The following is a 21,720-nucleotide window of genomic DNA, read 5'->3' on the forward strand; positions in this document are numbered from 1 at the left end:
TCCCTAGAATGTATAAAGCCAAACTGTGCTCTGATCACCTTGGGCACACATGTCATCAGGAACTCCTGAAGCTGTATCATGGGTGTGTGTCCTCAACCTTGGCAAAATAAACTTTGTAAATTAACTGAGACCTCTCTCAAATTTTCAAGGTTTACATTTTGGTAACCACAGAGGGATTCTGAGTGGAGATGCCCCTGACTTTTGACAAATCTCCTATTGGTGCTTGGTATCAGCATGAGCTAATTTTATGGCTCAAACCAATAGCACAATTTGGTAAGATCTGAGAGCACCCTGATGCTCTGAGAGAGAGAGAGAGAGAGAGAGAGAGAGAGAGAGAGAAAACGGATGCTCAGCACCCCTGATGCTCTTAGATAATCCCTGAGTTCCCAAAATTTAGTCAAGATCTAAAGTTTATTTTGCTGTACAACTCCTTTTTTTTGGAGTTTTACTTGTTTCCATCAAGCAAGGTAAGAGTTCCTGTTTCCATGACATTGGAAGGCAGGTAACTCCTTTATGGAGTTTGGCTCACTTCCAAAAGGGAAGAAGATTTTTTTCCCCCTGTTTCTAGGATGGTAAAGAGCAGTGTACAGCCTGAGACTCATCCCTAGGTAAGTACCTGAATTGGTTAAAGTTAAGATTAACAACCAACTGGTCTTAACTTCTCCTTACCATTAGAGCATTCAATGATCATATAAATATGCCATCGTTTGTTTTGCTTAAATGTTTGTTGTCGTTGTTGTTTGTTTGTCTCTGTTTTTATTGTTGTTTTGGTCTTTTTCCCACTGGGTTTGATCAGCGCTATCCAATTTGATCAAATCGAAAGGATAGTTCCAGGTTATGGGGAAGAAAGTGGCTAAATTCCAAAAAAAAAAAAAAAAAAAAAAGAGGAAAGATTTTTGATTTTGACTACTAAAGGGGCTTTATTTACATAATGCCACATTTTTGTTAGCTAGGCATCTGTGACATCAGAATAGATGAAAAACTTTCAGGACTCATGGAGAGGTGAAATGTTCCTGAATACCAAGCAGAACAGGAATTAACTGCATGTACTAAACTAATAGAAGTCCAAAGTAATTTTTTTAATGTTTTGCTTAAAATGTTGCTGATCCTTTGTTTTGTTTTTCAAAGTCAAGAAAACTTTCAAGCTATTTACAGCTTTTAACAATTAAGTATACTCCTATGAATAAAATTGAGAGCGTATTTGTTTCTCTGTACCTGATTTCTACAGAATTTGGAAACTATTTGTGAGTATTCTTAACTTATGGCAATACAGTTATTTGCATAAGTGCAATAAGAATCTGTTTTCATTTTTAACAGGACACAATTGGAGAAATTAGTTAGTTTACCAGAGCTTTTACTGGAATGGTGTGCTTTACTTTAAGGAATCAGACATGACTTATGGAACCAAAACAAGCCCCTTGGGAAAACTGGCCTCATACCTGTGTCTACTCAGCCCCTGTATAAGGTTCCTGACCTGTGTTAAGTAAAGAATGTCACTTTCTGACAGGCTCAGGAGCCCCAAGTTTATCTTGGACTCTCAAGAGGACAGGAATTCACCCAACTCATAGGTATTTGATGGTACAAATCCATGTCTAGACTTGACTTTAAAAAAGTCCTATGTGAGATTTCTTCTATGGAATAAAGTTCCATCAAAGCCAACTTAAAAGCCCATGTAAAAAAACAATTATTCTTGTTGCACTGTAAACAAATAATCAGGCCAAGTATGATAAAGCAAATCATTCCTACCAGATTTGTTTTTAGTAAAAATGGGAAACTGGAGAGAAAAAATTATGTTTCAAAAACTATAGTACTCTTGTTCTTAGATTCCAGTCTTGCCTAATATTTTTCAATTTTTATTATTTTCTACAATTTGGACTGAATTCTAATTTTTCTTGGCTACGAGCCTTCAAAATAATGCTTTCAATTCCTTTCCTTCTTTTTTCCTCCATTTTTCTTAATTTGGAGTCACTGAAAACTAAGCTGTGCTTTCAAAAAGCCCTGAGAACAGAAGCTAGACAACTTAAACTTCAAAAGAAAATAACAGCAACCTGTTTACATACATAAGCCACTTTTATACCTCTATCTTAATATGTGGACTTCAGAGTAATGAGGCCTATATCAATTTTCCAGGATTGTTCTTTCGTTTCTTCTTGTTTTTTCCCCTTCCTCTCCTAATTTTCTCTTCATAGGACATGAGACTTCACAATCTGCTAAAATTGAGCCCTCCTAAGTGACTCGGGACATATCCAACTAGTAATAAGCCATTCTAGCCATGAGAGATCAGACAAAACCTCAGACTAGAGACTCATTTTCTCCTAAAATGCTTTCCTCAAAGTGCTTTTTAAAGAAAAAGGGGGAAAATGTGAAAGGAAAATAAATCTTGGGGCTCTCAAATCACTAAGCTAAAGAAAAAGAGAAGCTGGAAACTGCTTAGGGCAAACCTACCACCCATTCTAGTCAAAGTCACACCTCTGCTCAGGGCGATAAATGCATATCTGATTGCCTCCTTTGGTTAATCAGAAACTCAAAAAAATGCAACCATTTGTCTCTCACCTACTTTTGACCTGGAAAGCCCCCTCCCTGCTTCCTGTCTTTCTGCTTTTGCTTTGAGTTGTCACACATTCCCAGACAGAACCAATGTTCAACTTGCATATGTTGATTGATGTCTCATTTGTTCCTAGAATGTATAAAACCAAACTGTGCTCTGACCACCTTGGGCACATGTCAGGACCTCTTGAGGCTGTATCATGGGGTTGTGTCCTCAATCTTGGCAAAATAAACTTTGTAAATTAATTGAGACCTGTCTCAGATTTTCAGGGTTCACAGGGCCAAGCTAACTTTGGAAGATATTTAGGCTATAGTTTAAATGATAGTAAGTCTTATCCTAAAACTCATCCACTTTTGTAAAGCTAATGGGAGGCCTTCAGCCTGGTGGGGAGGAGGGGAGCCTGAGTCCTGTTAAGGTACAGACATAAACAATTGTCAGCCATTATTCCAGAGGTTATAAGATATGCAGCTTCCCCAATTACTCCTGCAAATAACGTCACTATTGTAGAACCTAACACTGGCCTGTTGAGATATCTTTTCAAGTTTTTTTTCTTTTTTTGCCTGTCTGACACTCATGGCTCCACCTGGACCATCCAACCCAGCTCCTGTGGCCCCACCCAGAAGCGATTCAGCCCACAGAAGGACAGCTTTGACTCCTCATGATTTCACCTCCACCCCAACCAATCAGCAGCAAGCACCTATTACCTGGTCACCTCCTCCCCTTCCCTAAAACTGCCTTTGAAAAAACCTGATCTAAGAACTTTGGAAGAGATAATTTGAGTACAAACTCCATTTCCCATGCGGCATAGCTAGCCTTGTGTCTATTAAATTTTCTCTGCTACGGTGTTGTAGTCTGTCTTCATGTAGCGGGCAGGAAGAACTCCTTGGGCAGTTACAGAGCAGGGCTTGAGGCTGTTTGCAGAAATGTTGCAGTCCAGCCTAGTACTGTGCCTACCCTACACTTGGTAAATTTTTTTCTCAATCAGTCTACTTAGGAGGTTATCAATTTTATGAATCTTTATAAGAACTAGCTCTTACCTTTATTGATTTTCTTTACCTATTTTTAAATTTTCATTGATATCTACTCTTACTTTATTACATATTTCCTTCTACTTGGAGTTTAATTTGCTATCCATTTTCCAGTTTCCAATGTGAACGCTTAGACTTCGATTTGAAACCTTTATTCTCTTTCAATACAAATGTTTAAAGCTAACATTTGCCTCCACATACTGTGTTAGCTCCTTCCCACAAATTTTGATATATTGTGCTTTTATTATCATTTAGTTCAAAATATTTTAAAGTTTTCTTTGCGATTTCTTCTTTGACCCATGGGTTATAAAGGAATGTGTTGCTTGATTTCCAGATAACTGCTTTTCCAGATATACTTCTGTTATTGATTACTAGTTTAATCCTCTTTTGGACACAGAACATATTCTATACAATGATAGTTACTTGAAATGTATTGAGATTTGGTTTATGGCCCAGCAATATGATCTGTCTTGGTGGATGTTCCAAGTTAAATTGAAAAGAATGTGTGTTCTGCACTTGTTGGGTGTCGTGTTTTAGAAATGTCAATTGGGTTAAATTACTTGATCAAAATGTAGTTTATTGCCAATTTTTATATTTGTTTAATGAATTAGTGAGAAAGGAGTGTTAAAATCAGCTGTAATTGTGGATTTGTTTATAAATTTAGTGCTGCCAGTTTTTGCTTCATGAATTTTACAAACTTGATCATTAGATACAAACACAAGTAGGATTATTATGTCTCTTAATGAATTGACAATTTTATCATTATTAAATGCTCCTGTTTATTCTGGTAACACTTTCTAATTTGGAGTTTACTTTGTCTAATATTGATATATCTAAATCAACTGTGTTGTTAGCATTTCTTTTTGAAACAGTGTCTTACTCTGTCACCCAGGCTGTAGTGGAGTGGTGTAATTTTGGCTAACTGCAACCTTTACCTCCCTTGTTCAAGTGATTCTCCCACCTTAGCCTCTCAAATAGCTGGAATTACAGGTGTGTGCCACCACACACAGCTAATTTTTGTATGTTTAGTAGACATGGGGTTTCAACATATTTCTCAGCAGGCTGGTCTCAAACTTCTGGCCTCAAGTGATCCATCTGCGTTGGCTTTCCAAAGTGCTGGGATTACAGGCCTGAGTCACCGCATCCAGCCGATTAGCATTTATTATTATGTCGTGCCTTTTGTCCCTCTTCTAACCTGTGTCTTTATATTTAAAGCTTATTTCTTATAAATGACATTTAGTTGCACTTTACTTTTGTAACCAATTTGAAAATCTTTGCTTTTAATTAGCCTGTTTAGTCTGAGTACATATTTTATAAAAATTGATGTGGATTCAAAGCTAAAGATTAGTTCCTTTAATATTTTTTATAGTGTAGATTTGCTGGCAGTAAGTTCTCCCAGTTTTTCTTTGTCTGAGAAGAAGTAGTTTGCCTTTATTTTCAAAAGCTATTTTCCCTAGGTACAAAAGTATAAGTTAACAGTGTTTCTTTACTTTCAGCACTTTAATAATATTATTTTTTATATTCTAAGCTTACATTGCTTCTCATTTACAAGCCTGTGATTATTCTTTTTTTTCTCCCACTGTTTATAATGTGCCTACTTTCTCCCTCTGGCTGTTTAAATTTTTTTTTTTTTAATCACTTATTTTAGTAATTGGGCTTTTATTTGCCTTGGAATGATTTTCTTTGTTTTTACTCTGCTTGGGGTTTATGAAATTCTTGAATGTGTAATTTTATACTTTTCATCAAATTTGGAAAATTATTGGCCATTATGTTATAAGTAAAATTTTGCTGCTGCAAAAGAAACAGCACTTGAAGATAAGTCCTCTCAGCAAGGCAGTTTACTTCTATAGAAGGGTGTGGCATAGGGGTTGAACAATGGTGGCAGCATGCTTTGACAAGCGGGGAAGGGGTACTTATGCCTGATGGGGGTTGTCCAAACTGCTCTGTTGTCCCCTATTAGCTAGGGTTAGAACGCACAAGCTAGACTAATCTCGATTGGCTATTTTCAAAAGAGCGGGGGTCCGAGCTGAAGTGGCAGGGTGGGTATTTTTGCTGGAAGGAGGGTTATGGGCAGGTCAGAGCAGGTAGTCAGGAGTTATTAGGTGACCAGGATGAGTCAGGATGGAGCTGGGGGAAGGGGGAGCAGAAGTGAACCACCGATTAGAACCAGTGGAGAAGGTTGTTTACTGGAATTACAAAGAAGTTAAACTTTAAAATAGAGAATTAAAGAATAAGAGAACTGAACATACTGACATACTGATTTTTGAAGAGAAACTTGGGGTTAACTACAACAATTATTTCTTCAAATATATGTTTTTATCTCCTCTCTTCTAGGGTACCAACTGCACATGTTGATCTAATTAATATAGTTCCACGAGTTATTAAGATTCTAATGTTTTATCTCTTTTTGCTTTATTTTGGCAGCTTTAATTGCTATGTCTTCACATTCATTGATTTTCTCATATGCATTTTCTATTCTATTGAACAGATATCCAATAAATTTTTAATTTCAGATATTTTAATTTCTAGAAGTTCAATTTGTTATTTTTTCCTATCTTTTAAATTTGTTTGTTGATTTTATATATGATTTATTTTGAATTTGTGAGCATATTTATAATATATATTTTAAAGTCCTTGTTTGCTAATTCCATTATTATTATTATTATTATTTTTGAAATGGAGTCTCACTCTGACACCCAGGCTAGAGTGCAGTAGCACAATCTTAGCTCACTGCAACCTCTGCCTCCTGGGTTCAAGCGATTCTCCTGCCTCAGCCTCCTGAGTAGCTGGAACTACAGGTGAATGCCACCATGTCTGGCTAATTTTTGTGTTTTTAGTAGAGACAGTGTTTCACCATGTTGGCCAGGCTGGTCTCAAATGCCTCACCTCAGGTGATCCACCCACCTCAGCCTCCCAGAGTGCTGGGATTACACAGGTATGAGCCACTGCGCCCAGCCAAATTTCATGATTTCTGTCACTTCTGAGTATGCAGCTATTGACTGATTCTTTTCCTCATTATGTGTCACATTTTTCTGCTTCTTTATGTGTCTAGTAATTTCTGATTGAATGCCAGACAGTATTAGTATATATTGTGAAGTGTTTGGATTTTATTGTCTCCTTAAAAGAGGGAAAGGAATTTGAGTTATTTGCAAATTAGCTTGATCCTTTATGAGCTTCCTTTAAGACTTGTATGGCCGATTGAGAGTATAGTAGTTCTCTTTTATCTGCAGGGAATATGTTCTAAGACCTCCACTGGATCCCTGAAATTATGAATAGTATAAAATTTATATACACTATGTATTTTTACCTATGATAAAGTTCAATTTATAAATTAAACATGGTAAGAGATTAACAACTGACAATAAAATAGAGCAATTATAACAACATATTTTAATAAAAGTTATATACATGTTGTCTCTCTCTCTCTAAATATCTTATTGTATTATATTCACCCTTCTTGTGATAATGTGAAATGATACAATGCCTATGTGATGAGATGAAGTGAAGTGAATGACTTGGCATTGTGAGATAGCATTAGGCTATATTGACCTTCTAATAATGCGTCAGACTTATGAATTGTTTATTTTTGGAATTTTGTATTAAATATTTTCAGACCATGCTCCACTACAAGTAAATAAAATTGTTGAAAGTGAAACCACAAATAAAGGGAGACTGTATCCTTTAACCTAGAGTTAGGTAAGCCCTGCTATTAAAGTGTAGTTTTTCACGTGAGCATTATTATTTTTATTAATTAATTAATTAATCTACTTTTAAGTCAGAGTCTTGCTCTGTCACTCAAGCTGGCGTGCAGTGGCATGATCTTGTCTCACTGCAACTTCTACATCCAAGGTTTAAGGGATTCTCCTGTCTCAGCCTCCTGAGTAGCTGGGACTACAGGCATGTGCCACCATGCCTGGCTAGTTTTTTTTGTATCTTTAGCAGACACAGGGTTTTACCATGTTGGTCAAACTGGTCGTGAACTCCTGACCTCAAATAATCTGACTGCCTCAGCCTCCTAAAATTCTGGGATTACAGGCATGAGCCATGGTGCCCAGCCTATGTGAGCATTATTAATGCCTGGGGTCTTCACTGAATCTCTCCAGTCTACAGGTAGGAACTTGAATATCTCCAAAGGCTGTGTGAGTTCTAGGATTATTTAACTGTTAGTTCTTTGCCAGTTATTCTTTGTCCAGTCTGTGGAGTTTTAGTTTATGCATGTCCAGACTGGCATTCCACGAAGACTGGAAAAGACCTTGCTACAGATTTCCGGCTCCTTTTCTACATAGCTTCCTCTTCTCTAGTACTTTGCTCTGCAAATTCTAGCTGCTTTGATCTCCAAGATCATATTTCTGGCTCTTTAACTAAACAAGACTGCTGAGCTGTGCTTGGTTTCCTTTTTCTAATGTCACAGGTTAGAAATGGTCTCTGGACAGGGCTCAACTCATTTTTCCCCTTTTCTCTAGTACCATACTTCTGCTTTTGTTATTTTGTACATTTTGTCCAGTTTGAAGTCAAGCTACTTTTTCATGAGCAAAAACTTAGATGTTCCTCTACTTATGATGGCTCATCTTATAATTTTTCTACTTTATGGTGGGTGTATTGGGTATTAAACACATTTTCAACTTATGATATTTTCAATTTTTGATAGGTTTATTGGGACATAATCACATTTTAAGTCAAAAAGCATCTATAGTTGATTTGTGGGAGCCCATTGCAATGTTTGAATATAATATTTAAAATTCATGATTTAATTCTGAAGCTGTCTCATTTTATAAATTGTGTTGAGACAATGCAAAGTTTATACAAGTAGGAATTGATGAAAATAACTACAATTTACAATGACTCAAAGTGTTATGTAACAGCACTACTAACAAATAATTAAAATCTTGATTATCACAATATATTTAGTTATTTTTTTGAGAAGGCAGAAAAGTAAATTATATAGAATACATAATAACTTACCATTTATGTATATCTCTATTTTATTACTAATATGAGTATCCCTGCCCCATCAACAGACCTAACCAGACATGTACAATAATAATTAAATCCAGTTGTCTTTGACATTTTGCTAAGTTTCAATCATATCAAAATCATTGCTTTATAGATTTCTAATTTTTTTGTTATGAAGGTTTGTTTTTAAAGCTGAGGACAAAAACTCATTTTAATAGCTCATTAGCTTCATTTTAATTATTTATTATTGTAGTACACAGGTATCCATTTGTTTACTTGTCCCAGTTCTGTTAATGTTAGGGGCAGGCCTGTGAAAGAAGTGGCAGCAGCAACAAAAATTAGGAAGCTTGTATCATATAGATAATCTGTCATGTCTGAGAAAGCCAAATCCAAAGCCGGTTTTAGGGAAGTGTAATAAGCAACAATATTTCCACTGCAGACTCTGCAAAAGTCTCCAGGCATATTTAAGGCACAAAGTTATACAGTTTAGCATTCTTTCATATTTCATATTTACCTAAGGTTTTTTTTTTGTTTTTTTTGCTTTTTTTTTGGAAATGGAGTCTCACTCTGTTGCCCACGTTGGAGTGCAGAGACACAATCTCAGTTCACTGCAACCTCCATCTCCTGGGTTCAAGTGATTCTCCTGCCTCAGCCTTCTGAGTAGCAGGGACTACAGACATGTGCCACCATGTCCGACTAATTTTTGTATTTTTTGTAGGGACGGCATTTCAGTATGTTGGCCAGGCTGATCGCAAACTTCTGACCTCAGGTGATCCACTCACCTTGGCCTCCCAAAGTGCTAGGATTACAGGCATGAGCCACTGTCCCCAGCCCCTAAAAGATTTAAAATCTTAAAATTTTCTGGTACAACCATTCTCTCTTCCCCAATAATTTTTCTCCTACTCTGAATTTCTTTGAATCCTTTATATTTGATTATGTTATTTAACTAGAAATTTAATAAAATTATGATGAATTATTAATTTAATAGTAAACTCCAGGGACTATCTCATAGGAAAATAATAATAACCTTAATATTTACTGTAATGGAGGACCAAATTTATGCCAGGCCTGGTGTGAAGTCTTATGTCAATCATTTCTATTTACCATACCATGATTTGAAGAATCTATTCCCATTATGCTGATAAAAAACAACAACGACAAGGTTCAGAGTGAAGTGGAAATTTTGCCCAGGATTTTGACAGCATGTAGTCAGCAACCGTCCCTATTTTGAAACTGCCCCTATTTTTGTTAGTAACTGCCTCTTTCTGCTTCTGTACCTCGGCTTATTGCTTACTAACTGAAAAGCCTTATGGAAAACTGCCGCGTTGTCTAAAACCTGCTGCGTTATCTAAAGTCCTGAGTTACTTCCCCTGCCCCTTTATTTATAAAAACTGTGTATTTTCTTAGCAGGGTCCAGACTTTTGGGTGTGAACCCTTCCGGGCCAACTGGCGTAATAAAGTGTGTTCCTCCGATCCCCTGAGTGCCGCTTGGGTTTCTTGTCAGGTAAGATTTTTCTAGAACAAGGGAAGTTAAATAATTTTCCCAAGGCTACAATGCCATCAGTAATTAGCAAGCCAGGATGCAAATCTAAATTAGTTTGACTTTTAAGTGCACTGAATTTCCAATATTCCAAGGAGCGATCAACATCAGATGTGAGTCTCTGAGGCCAGCTCTGACCATGCTGAGAGCTGGAGGACTTACTCCCCAAGAGGAAGGATCATGGTGGATGGGAGGCAGGACTAGATTGCAGCTCCAACTCAGACAGACAGAGCAGTGTGTGGAGGCTTGTGTCATGAATTTTTACTTCAGAATGACTGCAGGCATAGATCAGAAAACCTGGGAGGACCCACTGACTCTCTGAAGGAAGCATATTGCTCCTGCAGCACCCAGGAAACACTCCATACTGTGCTGGTATCCTCAGATGAGAGACCCACAGATGGTTCACATCACAGGACTCCGTGCAGACAACCCCCAGTACCAGCCCAGAGCCTGGTAGACTTTCTGGGTGTCTAGATCCAGAAGAGAGACAACAATCATATTGAAACAAAACCTCTTTAAAACATAAGTCTTGCAGGACCTATAAAACAAAAACACAGTTTGAAAACCAAAAAACCAAAGTGTGTAGGCAACAGGTAGTACAATGGATAGAATGGTACCTCGCATCTCAACACTAACATTGAAGGCAAATGGCCAGAATGCTCCACTTAAAAGATAAAGAATTACAGAATGGATAAGAATTCACCAACCAACTCTCTTGATGCCTTCAAGAGACTCATCTAACATATAAGGACTCACATAAACTAAAGATAGAGGGGTGGTAAAAGATATTTCATGTAAAAGGACACCAAAAGGAAGCAGGAGTAGCTATTCTTATATCAGAGAAAACAAACTTTAAAGCAACAGCAGTTATAAAAGATAAAAAGGGGCATTATAATAATAAAAGGCCTTGTCCAAATAGGAAACAATCACAATCCTAAACAAATATGTGCACATATATGTGCCTAACACTGGAGCTCCCAAATTTATAAAACAATTACTAATAGACCTAAGAAATGCGATAGACAGCAACACAATAATAATTGGGGACTTCAATACTTCACTGACAGCACTAGACAGGTCATCAAGACAGAAAGTCAACAAAGAAACAATGGATTTAAACTATAGCCTGGAACTAATGGACTTAACAGATATATACAGAACATTTCATCCCCCAACTACAGAATATACATTCTATTTGACAGCACATGGAACTTTCTCCAAGATAGATCATATGATAGGCCACAAAATGAGCCTAAATAGATTTAAGAAAATTGAAATAATATCAAGCACTCTCAGACCGCAGTGGTATAAAACTGGAAATCAACTCCAAAAGGAACCTTCAAAATCATTCAAATATATGAAAATTAAATAACCTGCTCCGGAGTGATAATTGAACCAAAAATGAAATCAAGATGGAAATTAAAAAATTCTTTGCAGCAAAAGACAATAATGACACAATCAATGAAAATCTCTAGGATACACCAAAGGTGATGCTAAGAGAAAATTCAAAGCCCTAAATCCTTACATCAAAAAGTCTGAAAGAGCACGAACAGGCAATCTAAAGTCACACCTCAAGGAACCAGAGAAACAAGAAACAAACCAAACCCAAACCCAGCAGAAGAAAGGAAATAACCAAGATCAGAGCATAAATAAATGAAATTGAAACCCACTGAAAAATACAAAAGATAAATGAAACAAAAAGCTGGTTCTTTGAGAAGATAAATAAAATTGATAGACCATTAGCAAGATTAACCAAGAAAAGAAGGGAGAAAATCAAAATAATCTCAATAAGAAATGAAACGAGAGATATTACAACCAACATCACAGAAATACAAAAGATTATTCAAAGCTTCTATAAACAGCTTTATATGCATAAACTAGAAAACCTAGAAGAGATGGATAAATTCCTGGAAAGATACAACCCTCCTAGCTTAAATCAGGAAGAATTAGATACCCTGAACAGACCAATAACAAGCAGCAAGATTGAAATGGTAACTTAAAAATTACCAACAACAAAAAAGTCCAGGACTGGACAGATTCACAGTAGAATTCTACCAGACATTCAAAGAATTGGTACAAATTCTACTGACACTATTCCACAAGATAAAGAGGGAGGGAACCCTTCCTAAATCATTCTATGAAGCCAGCATCACCCTAATACCAAAACCAGGAAAGGACAAAACCAAAAAAGAATACTACAGACCAATTTCCCTAATGAACTTAGATGCTGAAGTTAACAAAATACTAGTTAATTGAATTCAGTAACTTACGAAAAAGATGATCCACTCTGATCAAGTGGGTTTCATACCAGAGATGCAGGGATGGTTTAACATATGCAAGTCAATAAATGTGATACACCACATAAACAGAATTAAAAACAAAAATCACATGATCATCTCAATAGATGCAGAAAAAGCATTTGATGAAATCCAACATCCCTTTATGATTAAAACTCTCAGCAAAATTGGCATACAAAGGACATACCTCAATGTAATAAAAGCCAACTATGACAAATGCACAGCCAACCTAATAATACTAAATGGGGAAAAGTAGAAAGTATTCCCTCAGAACTGGAACAAGACAAGGATGCCCACTCTCATCACTCCTCTTTAACATAGTACTGAAACTCCTAGGAAGAGCAATCAGACAAAAATAAATAAACAAATAAAAGGCATCTGAATCAGTAAAGAGGAAGTAAAACTGTCGCTGTTTGCTGATGATACCATTGTTTACCTAGAAAAAACCTAAAGGCTTCTCCAGAAAGCTTGTAGAACTGATAAAATAATTCAGCAAAGTTTCTGAATACAAAATTAAGGTACACAAATCAGTGTATCCCTAACCAAGGAAGTGAAAGAACTCTTCAAGGAAAACTACAAAACACTGCTGAAAGAAATCACAGGCAACACAAACAAATGGAAACACATCCCATACTCTCAGATTGGTAGAATTAATATTGTGAAAATGACCATACTGCCAAAAGCAGGCTACAAATTCAACTCAACTCCTGTTAAAATACCATCATTCTTCATAGATCTAGACAAAACAATTGTAAAATTCATATGGAACTAAAAAAGAGCCCACATAGCCCAAATAAGACTAAGCAAAAAGAACAAATCTGAAGGCATCACATTACCTGATTTCAAACTATACCATAAAGCCATAGTCACCAAAACAGCATGGTACTGGTATAAAAATCGGCATATAGACCGGTGGAACAGAATAGAGAATGCAGAAATAAGCCTAAATACTTACAGCCAACTGATCTTCAACAAAGCAAACAAAAACATAAAGTGGGGAAAGGACACCCTTTTCAACAAATGATGCTGGGATAATTGGCTAGCCACAGGTAGGAGAATAAAACTGGATCCTCATCTGTCACCTTATACAAAAATCAACTCAAGATGGATTAAGGACTTAAACCTAAGACGTGAAAATATAAAAATTCTAGAAGATAACATTGGAAAAACCCTTCTTGACATTGGCTTAGGCAAGGATTTCATGACCAAGAACCCAAAGCAAATGCAATAAAAACAAAGATAAATAGTTGGGACTCGATTAAAATAGAGAGCTTTTGCCTGACAAAAGGAACAGTCAGCAGAGTAAACAGACAATGCACAGAGTGCGACGAAATCTTCACAGTCTATACATCTGACAAAGGACTAATATCCAGAATCTACAATGAAATCAAACAAATCAGCAAGAAAAAAACAAACAATTCCATCAAAAAGTGGGCTATGGACATGAATAAACAATTCTCAAAAGAAGATATACAAATGGCCAACAAACGTGAAAAAATGCCTGACATCACAAATGATCAGGGAAATGCAAATCAAAGCCACAATGCAATGCCACCTTACTCCTGCAAGAATGACCATAATCAAAATATCAGAAAATAATAGATGTTTGCTATGGATGGGGTGAACAGGGAACACTTCTACGCTGCTGGTGGGAATGTAAATTAATACATCACTATGGAAAACAGTGTGAAGTTTCCGTAAAGAAATAGTAGAACTGCCATTTGATCCAGCAATCCCAGTACTGGGTACCTACTCAGAGGAAAAGAAGTCATTTTTATATACATATATTTAAGAGACAGGGTTTTGCCATGTTGGCCAGACTGGTCTCGAACTCCTGACCTCAGGTGATCTAGCTGCCTCAGCCTCCCAAAGTGTTGGGATAACAGGCATGAGCCATCATGCTTGGCCTGGAAAAGAAGTCATTATACAAAAAGGATACTTGCACATGCATGCTTTTAGTAGCAAAATTTGCAATTGTAAAAACATGGAATCAGCCCAAATGCCCATTAGTCAATGAGTGGATAAAAAAATTATTTTATATACATATATGTGTATATATATGAATGATGGGTTACCACTCAACCATAAAAAGGAATGAATTAATGACATTTTCAGCGACCTGGATGAGATTGGAGATTAGTATTCTAAGTGAAGTAACTCAGGAATGGAAAACCACACATCATATATTCTCACTTATAAGTGGGAGCTAAGCTGTGAGGTTGCAAAGGCATAAGAATGACACAATGGACTTGGGGACTCACGGGGAAAGGGTGGGATGGGTGAGGGAGAAAAGACTACAAATAGGGTGTTGTGCATACTGCTCAGGTGATGAGTGCACCAAAATCTCACAAATCACCACTAAAGAACTTATGTAACCAAACACTACCTGCTCCCCCAATAACCTATGGAAAATAAAAAAACAATCAGTTGCTAAATTTTGATTATTTAACTTTTTCTAGATCTTTAAGAGTGACCAAAATTTTATCAGTTTTCAAGGTCAGTTAAATTCAGACACAATAATAAATAATTTACTTATTGTATAATGCCTAATAATTTATGGGGGGGCCTTTAAATTTCAGTTGCCATAGAATGATGGTACCTTGGTAAGTGTACAACTCCCAGAGGTAGAATTGTGTGGAATCGAAATTTTATTTTATTTACTTGTTCAGTGATGAAGGGATTCTGGGGACTGATTTCATATAAACTTAACTTTCAAGGGTCTCATTTTACAGATTGGATGCTCATGTTCTGTAACTAGTAAGTTTCCCTGTAAACAAATCTACCTGAGAAGCTAAACTGTAATCAAGGTAGTTTGCTCATCAGCAGAAATCTAGCCATAGATGGAGCACCTCGTTTTTGGCAGACAGTTTACACATTAGGTTGATCATTTAATTACGAAATCACAAAGTGACATAACTTGACCTAGGTAACACAGCTAAGCAGACAGTTTACACATTAGATTGATCATTTAATTACGAAATCACAAAGTGACATAACTTGACCTAGGTAACACAGCTAAGCAAGCAGAAAATTTGAGATTCGAGATTTTAACCAAAGTTTATCTAATGTCCCAAGGTGATCCTCTTGACTACGCAAATTGCTTTTCACAGTAGGGGATCTAATGAATACTCCCTTGTCCAGTGTCTAGCATGTAATATCCTTCTTTTTTTTTTTTTTTAACTAAGAACAATAGCATTTTCTTAATCTTGTACATTCTATTTACAGTTGACTCTTGAACAACTTGGGCTTGGACTGTGTGGGCCCACTTATATGTGGATTTTTTTCAACCTAACCAATCCCCAAGTATACCGAGGGATGACTGTACTGTGGACTCAAATTGAGGTTTCTAAAAGAGGAAGAGCTAATAGGTACTAAATGTACATTAAATGAATGAATATATTGACTCACATTAGCTATTTTGAGGAGGGATTTTGATGAATTATCTTAGAAAAGAACACATTTGTATATATTTACTAAATTATGATATTACGCTGAGTTATAGTATGACACTAAGTATAGTATCATTGAGTCCTGGACCCCCAGACTCTGCCAATGAATTCTGTATGAGAACCTTGGCACTCAAAGGGCTGTGGAAGGCAGTTTTGTTTATTTCATTATTGTTATTTTTTTTCTCAACCTATTTAATGTGGAGTTTATCTCATTATTAATGTTGCTACTCTGAGAGCTGTACAGCCTCCATTTCCGCTTGTTTGGAATCCTAAGTACAAAAAACAATACAGAAGTGTTTCATTCATTCATTCCAATGAATATTACGGAGGCACTGACATGTACACTGCCTTATTTCCCTCTTCCTTCTTTTTTGTGTGAGGAAAATAAGCATACAATGCCTTATTTTTCAAACAGAACTCCTAATTCTCCTCTACCCCAAGCCTGCTTTTCTTTGTGTCCTTCCTGTCTCATCAAATTGCAACTTCTTTTTTAGTAGCTTTAAGTCAGAAAATCTACAGTCATCCTTGACTTCCCTCTTTCACGCACACCCTGCAAGCAATCAATCACCAAATCTGACTGCCTCTGTCTTACAAATATATCCGGAATCTGACCTGTTCTCAACACTTCCGCTTGTACCAACCTGGTCTGAACCGTGGTCACCTCTTACTGAATGAATTACTACAGTTGCCTCCTGACTATTCTCCACCTGATCTATCTTCTAAGACCTTAACTCCTTAAATCCCTCTTCTCCTTGCTTCCTCTGCCTTAGCCACAGTAGTGTCTCTGCTTTTTGTTAAACACTCGAACACAGTCCTGTTTTCTTGCTGGGCAAACTCTTCCCCTAGAAGTGGGCATGGCTACCTCTGTCTCTATATTCAGGTTTCTGCTAAACGAGGCCTTCCCTGAAAACCCCATCTAAGATAGTCCTTGGCAACCCATATCATTTTCTATTTCTTTACCTTGTTTTCTTCTTTATCATATCAATAATCAATACCTGACTGCTTATATATTTATTACTTTATTTATTGTCTTTCCCACCTTATTAGAGTGTATGCTCCTCAAGGGCAGAAGCTTAGTTTTATTACCTATTGACTCTGCAATGCTTAGAAGAAAGCCTGTCACTTAATAGTCACATATTTGTTGAATGAATGACTATGCATGGTATCAAACTGCATGCTAGAGATACAGTAATGGACAACATAGACACAGTTCCTTATCTCATGACATTTACAATTCCTGCAGGAAACATAGATATTAAACTATGAATTATAAAACATTTAATTATTATGCTTATAAACATGAAGAAGACATCGTTGACCACTCTGGCTGAAGGTCTTAGAGTGTAGGAAGACTATCAAATATTTAATAACTTAGGGTCAAGAGCCAGAATCCCTCAAATCATATAATTTTTTGAAACAAAAATACAGAGAATCAGTGTCATGCAAATGAGCTTCCATAGTTAGAGGTAGTTTAAATAGGATTGTAAAGATTTAGAGGGAGCTGACAAAGCGAGACAGGGAACAAGATTAAAAGTAGCCTAGTAAGTAGATAATCCAATGCAGATGTGTTCTTTCTATCAGTCAAGGTTACTGCAGGTACCAGGAAAAGAAATCCAGTGACAGGTAGACAGGGGCAAGCTAATTGTGCTTTGGAGGGGAAAACACAATGCAATACAACTCAACACAACACAGCACTCTTACCCTTTTAAACTTAGAGATATCAGAAAAACATTGTAGTATATATGCACATGAAATTCCTACTTACCTTCAATTTCAGCAAAAAGACAATCTTCCCAAAGCCTTCCAGTTCAGTTCCTGTCCTCCCCAAATTTTTGGGCTTCTTGTATGTAATCTCTCCGCCCTTTGTCACACTGTTTTATGATCATCTCTCTCTCTCTCTCTCTCTCTCTTTTTCTTTTTGCCTGTCTCCTTCCTCTGAGGAAGGAACTTTTGTTTGTACCTCATAGAAGAGTGCCCAGCACACTGTAGATACTAAGAATTACATGTGAAATGAATGCACAAACATTTGAGCAAATTTTTTGCCTTTATGAAGGATTATTAATTTGCATTGTTAAACAGTCTACACACATGAAAACATAGATATTCATTTAAAAAATGAAATTACTGAATGAAAATTGAAATTATTTCACCTGGTTATATTTTGCTAGAATTATATAATAAATTACTTAGAAATAAGACATAAAAAATAGAAAAAGGCATCTTTGTGGTTTTTTTTTTTTGGGACAGAGTCTCACTCTGTCACCCAGGCTGGCAGTGGCACAATCCTAGCTTACTGCAACTCTGCCCTTGGGTTTAAGCCCTTCTCCTGCCTCAGCCTTCCAAGTAGCTGGGATTATGGGCATGTACAATCATGTCCAGTTCATATTGTATTTTAGTAGAGATGGGTTTTCACCATAGTGACCAGGCTGGTCTCGAACTCCTGACCTCAAGTGATCTGCCCACCTCTGCTTCCCAAGGTGATTACAGGTATGAGCCACCACACCCAGCATAAGTTAGTTACTTAACAGCCACAGGTATTTGCTTATGAAAACTCCCATTGCAGCATATTGAGTACAGCTAAGATCTCAGCAATATGCTGCAAAGCTCCAGTTTATGTGCTCCACAGTTTGGAAGGAAGGAAAAGGGAGAGAGAACACAATTATGAAGTGTCCTCTTCGTATTCTGACAGTGTGTGAAATGCTAAATCCATTTAAGTCTCATACAAACCTAATGAAGTAGGTGTTATTATTTCCACTTTATAAATAAGGAAATTAAGCTTCTAAAAAGCTAAGTAATTTTCTCAACTAATACACATGATCCCTGGAATCCAGAATACTCAGTTGGCTGGAGGAAGAAAGGTTTACTAGAATCATTGCCCTGTTTTATTTAATTCATTAAAATCATTTAAGAAAGTTTCAAATAACAAGCAAACCATGAGAAAAATGAACATTCATGGCTACCTATGGCATGAATTCTGGATCTTGTTATTTTGATTTCTTTTTAGATATGTTTATTGTAATTATATCATCTGTGTATGAGGTAGGTAGGACTGCAAGCAGAATGCTCTAATTAATGCGGGTATATTTTTCTTTTCTTTTTTTTGTTTTTGAGACGGAGTCTTGCTCTGTCACCCAGGCTGGAGTGCAGTGGTGAGATCTCAGTTCACTGCAACCTCCGCCTTCCAGGTTCAAGCAAATCTCCTGCCTCCGCCTCCTGAGTAGCTGGGATTACAGGTGTGCACCATCACACTTGGCTAATTTTTGTATTTTTTGTAGGGATGGGGTTTCACCATTTTGGCCAGGCTGGTCTCAAACTTCTGACCTCCTGATCTGCCTGCCTCAGCCTCCCAAAGTGCTGGTATTACAGGCGTGAGCCACAGTGCCCAGCCAACGCTGCTATATTTTCTAACCAGAAAATATATCTTCAGCTTTAAAAAGAAACCATATAATTTAATAAAGACAATGCAATTATTGTAAAACAAAGTTTAACTTTGATAATTGTCTTTTTAAAATTATGATAGCCACTTCTAAAGTATTTACAACCCTTTAGGAAGCAGAATAAATGCTTCATATTACTATGTCTCATTTTAATCCTCACAACAAACCTACTATTATTATGCTCATTACATGAAAACTGCCACTGAGGCCCAACAGTTCATTATCGTGCTCCAAATCCCAGAGCTAGTGAACAGCGAAGATGAGATTCAAACTCAGGCCTGGGACTCCAAAACCCATATATTTAAGTCCAGTGTGGTATCTCAGAAAACTCCCCCGAAGCGCGTAATAACAGATGGCATTGGAGAGGCTGAAGTAAAGTGAACACTGAATCTAAGAACAAAAAGGTCTTTCACATTCAACAACAGGCAGTGATTTTCTAAAGGCCTTAACTCCCCAAGAAGCAAAATCAAGTTGAAAATATTAAGGAGATCCACAGAAGTCTGAGTACTTTCATGAATGCTAGATGCAAATTGGGTGATTAAAAAATATTTACTAGATATGAGGGAAAATTATATATATTACATATATGTATACATATGTGTGTGTGTGTATATATATACATTTTTTTTTTTTTGAGGCGGAGCCTCAATGCCTTGCCCAGGTTGGAGTGCTGCAGTAGCATGATCTTGGCTTGCTGCAACTTTTGCCTCCTGGGTTCAAGCAATTCTCCTGCCTCAGCCTCCTGAGTAGCTGGGATTACAGACGTGTGCCACCATGCCTGCCTAATTTTTGTATTTTTAGTAGAGATGGGATTTCGTCATGTTCACCAGGCTGGTCTTGAACTCCTGACCTTATGTGATCTGCTGGCTTCCGCCTCCCAAAATGCTGGGACTACAGGCATGAGCCACCGCATGGAGCCTCAAGGATAATAATGGGCATTATCAGATTTTGCATTTATATGCAGGTAAAGTGCAAAGGGGTTTAAGGTGCATTCGAAAGTGAAGATGAGGAAATTGAATCACAGTTGGTGAAAAACGTTTTTCTATACAAGTATTCTTTGCTATCACTGTTAGAGGCAATTTCTTGAAATGGGCGACTTGACTAATTTTCCATGTTTTTACCTTCCAGATGCAAAAGTTGTGTGGTGCCCTGAAGTCAGACGGGACTAGACAAAGAGGTGTCAGATAAAAAACAGAATGCCCAGTTAAATTCGAATTTCAGATAAAAACCATTTTTTAAAAATAGGTTTGTCTCACGCAATATTTGATATATACTTGCACTGTGTTTTAGTTGCCAAATTTAGTAACCCTGTCTGGGTGTGAATTCCAGCTAACGCTGATATGGTAGTAGCCATTGTGACCTCATCTCCCAAAAAATGCCTTCATTTTTTTCTTCAAAAGACAAAGTAGATGCCTTATCTACTTCACAGGATGGTTTTAGGATTTAAGGAAAGTTAAATTCATCCTCTTCTTGAGAATTTCTTGACGTGTCTGTTGATTACTTCATGGGTTTCCAAATAGTTACCATTAATTTCATAGAGATAGATTTAAGACACTGCCATGGTATTCAGGGCAAGGGGCTTATTTTCTTAAGCAGATTATGTAGCTTAGAGAGGAGCATAATATAAAGGGACAGACACAGTAACATTTTAGCATAAAGCTAGATTGTGACACGAGAGGCCACATGTTTTAACTGGGAAATTTTTTTTTTTTTTTTTTTGAGATGGAATCTCACTCTAATTCGAGAACTTTTATAACAGAAATGGATTTATCAAAAACATGCATTTCTAGGTGCTTAAAGGATACCTGTTTAAGTATAAGATTGCAAAAAAATTAGACAGAAATGATATATTTGGTAAATTTTGATTTACCAAATTTACAATTAATTTCATAGAGATAAATTTAAGACACTGCCATGTGAGTTGAAAGAAGGCAATAAAATACAAATGCTGGTGATTTATTTAACTTTATAAAGTCAAACAGTGGTAAACATAAATTTTCTGGAAGTTATATTAACAATATGAATTTGCAGTCAGAATAATGTTAATACACTTTAATCCAGTGATCTATTTTTTAAGTAAACACTAAATAATCACAGAGGTACATAATAAAGAATAAGAATATTCACTCTGAGGCTGGGCGCAGTGGCTTACACCTGTAATCCCAGCACTTTGGGAGACCCAGGTGGGTGGATCACTTGAGGCAGGGAGTTCAAGACCAATCTGACCAACGTGGTGAAACCCATCTCTACTAAAAATACAAAAATTGCTGGATGTGGTAGTGCACATCTCTAATCCCAGCTACTTGGGAGGCTGGGGCAGGAGAATGGCTTGAACCTGTCAGGTGGAGGCTGCAGTGAGCCGAGGTGGCACCACTGCACTGCAGTCTGGGCGATAAAGACAGACTCCATCTTAAAAAAAAAAAGAAATTTTTTAGACCAGAGGAAAAAAAAATCCAATAATAAGAAAA

General features: G+C 36.9%; 1 protein-coding gene across 1 annotated transcript in view; it reads right to left on the reverse strand.

The window, feature by feature from the left end:
• NIPAL1 (NIPA like domain containing 1) overlaps window positions 1–17,818 on the reverse strand; it is a 43,489-nt gene extending 25,671 nt beyond the window's left edge. Inside the window, exon 1 of the mRNA XM_037742642.1 lies at window positions 17,581–17,818. The gene's annotated coding sequence lies outside the window, so the exon portion shown is untranslated. The remainder of the gene's footprint in view (window positions 1–17,580) is intronic.
• Window positions 17,819–21,720: the final 3,902 nt, after the last annotated feature.

This window comes from Cebus imitator, unplaced genomic scaffold (genome assembly GCF_001604975.1).
Source record: "Cebus imitator isolate Cc_AM_T3 unplaced genomic scaffold, Cebus_imitator-1.0 Scaffold124, whole genome shotgun sequence".
Lineage (NCBI taxonomy): Eukaryota > Metazoa > Chordata > Mammalia > Primates > Cebidae > Cebus > Cebus imitator.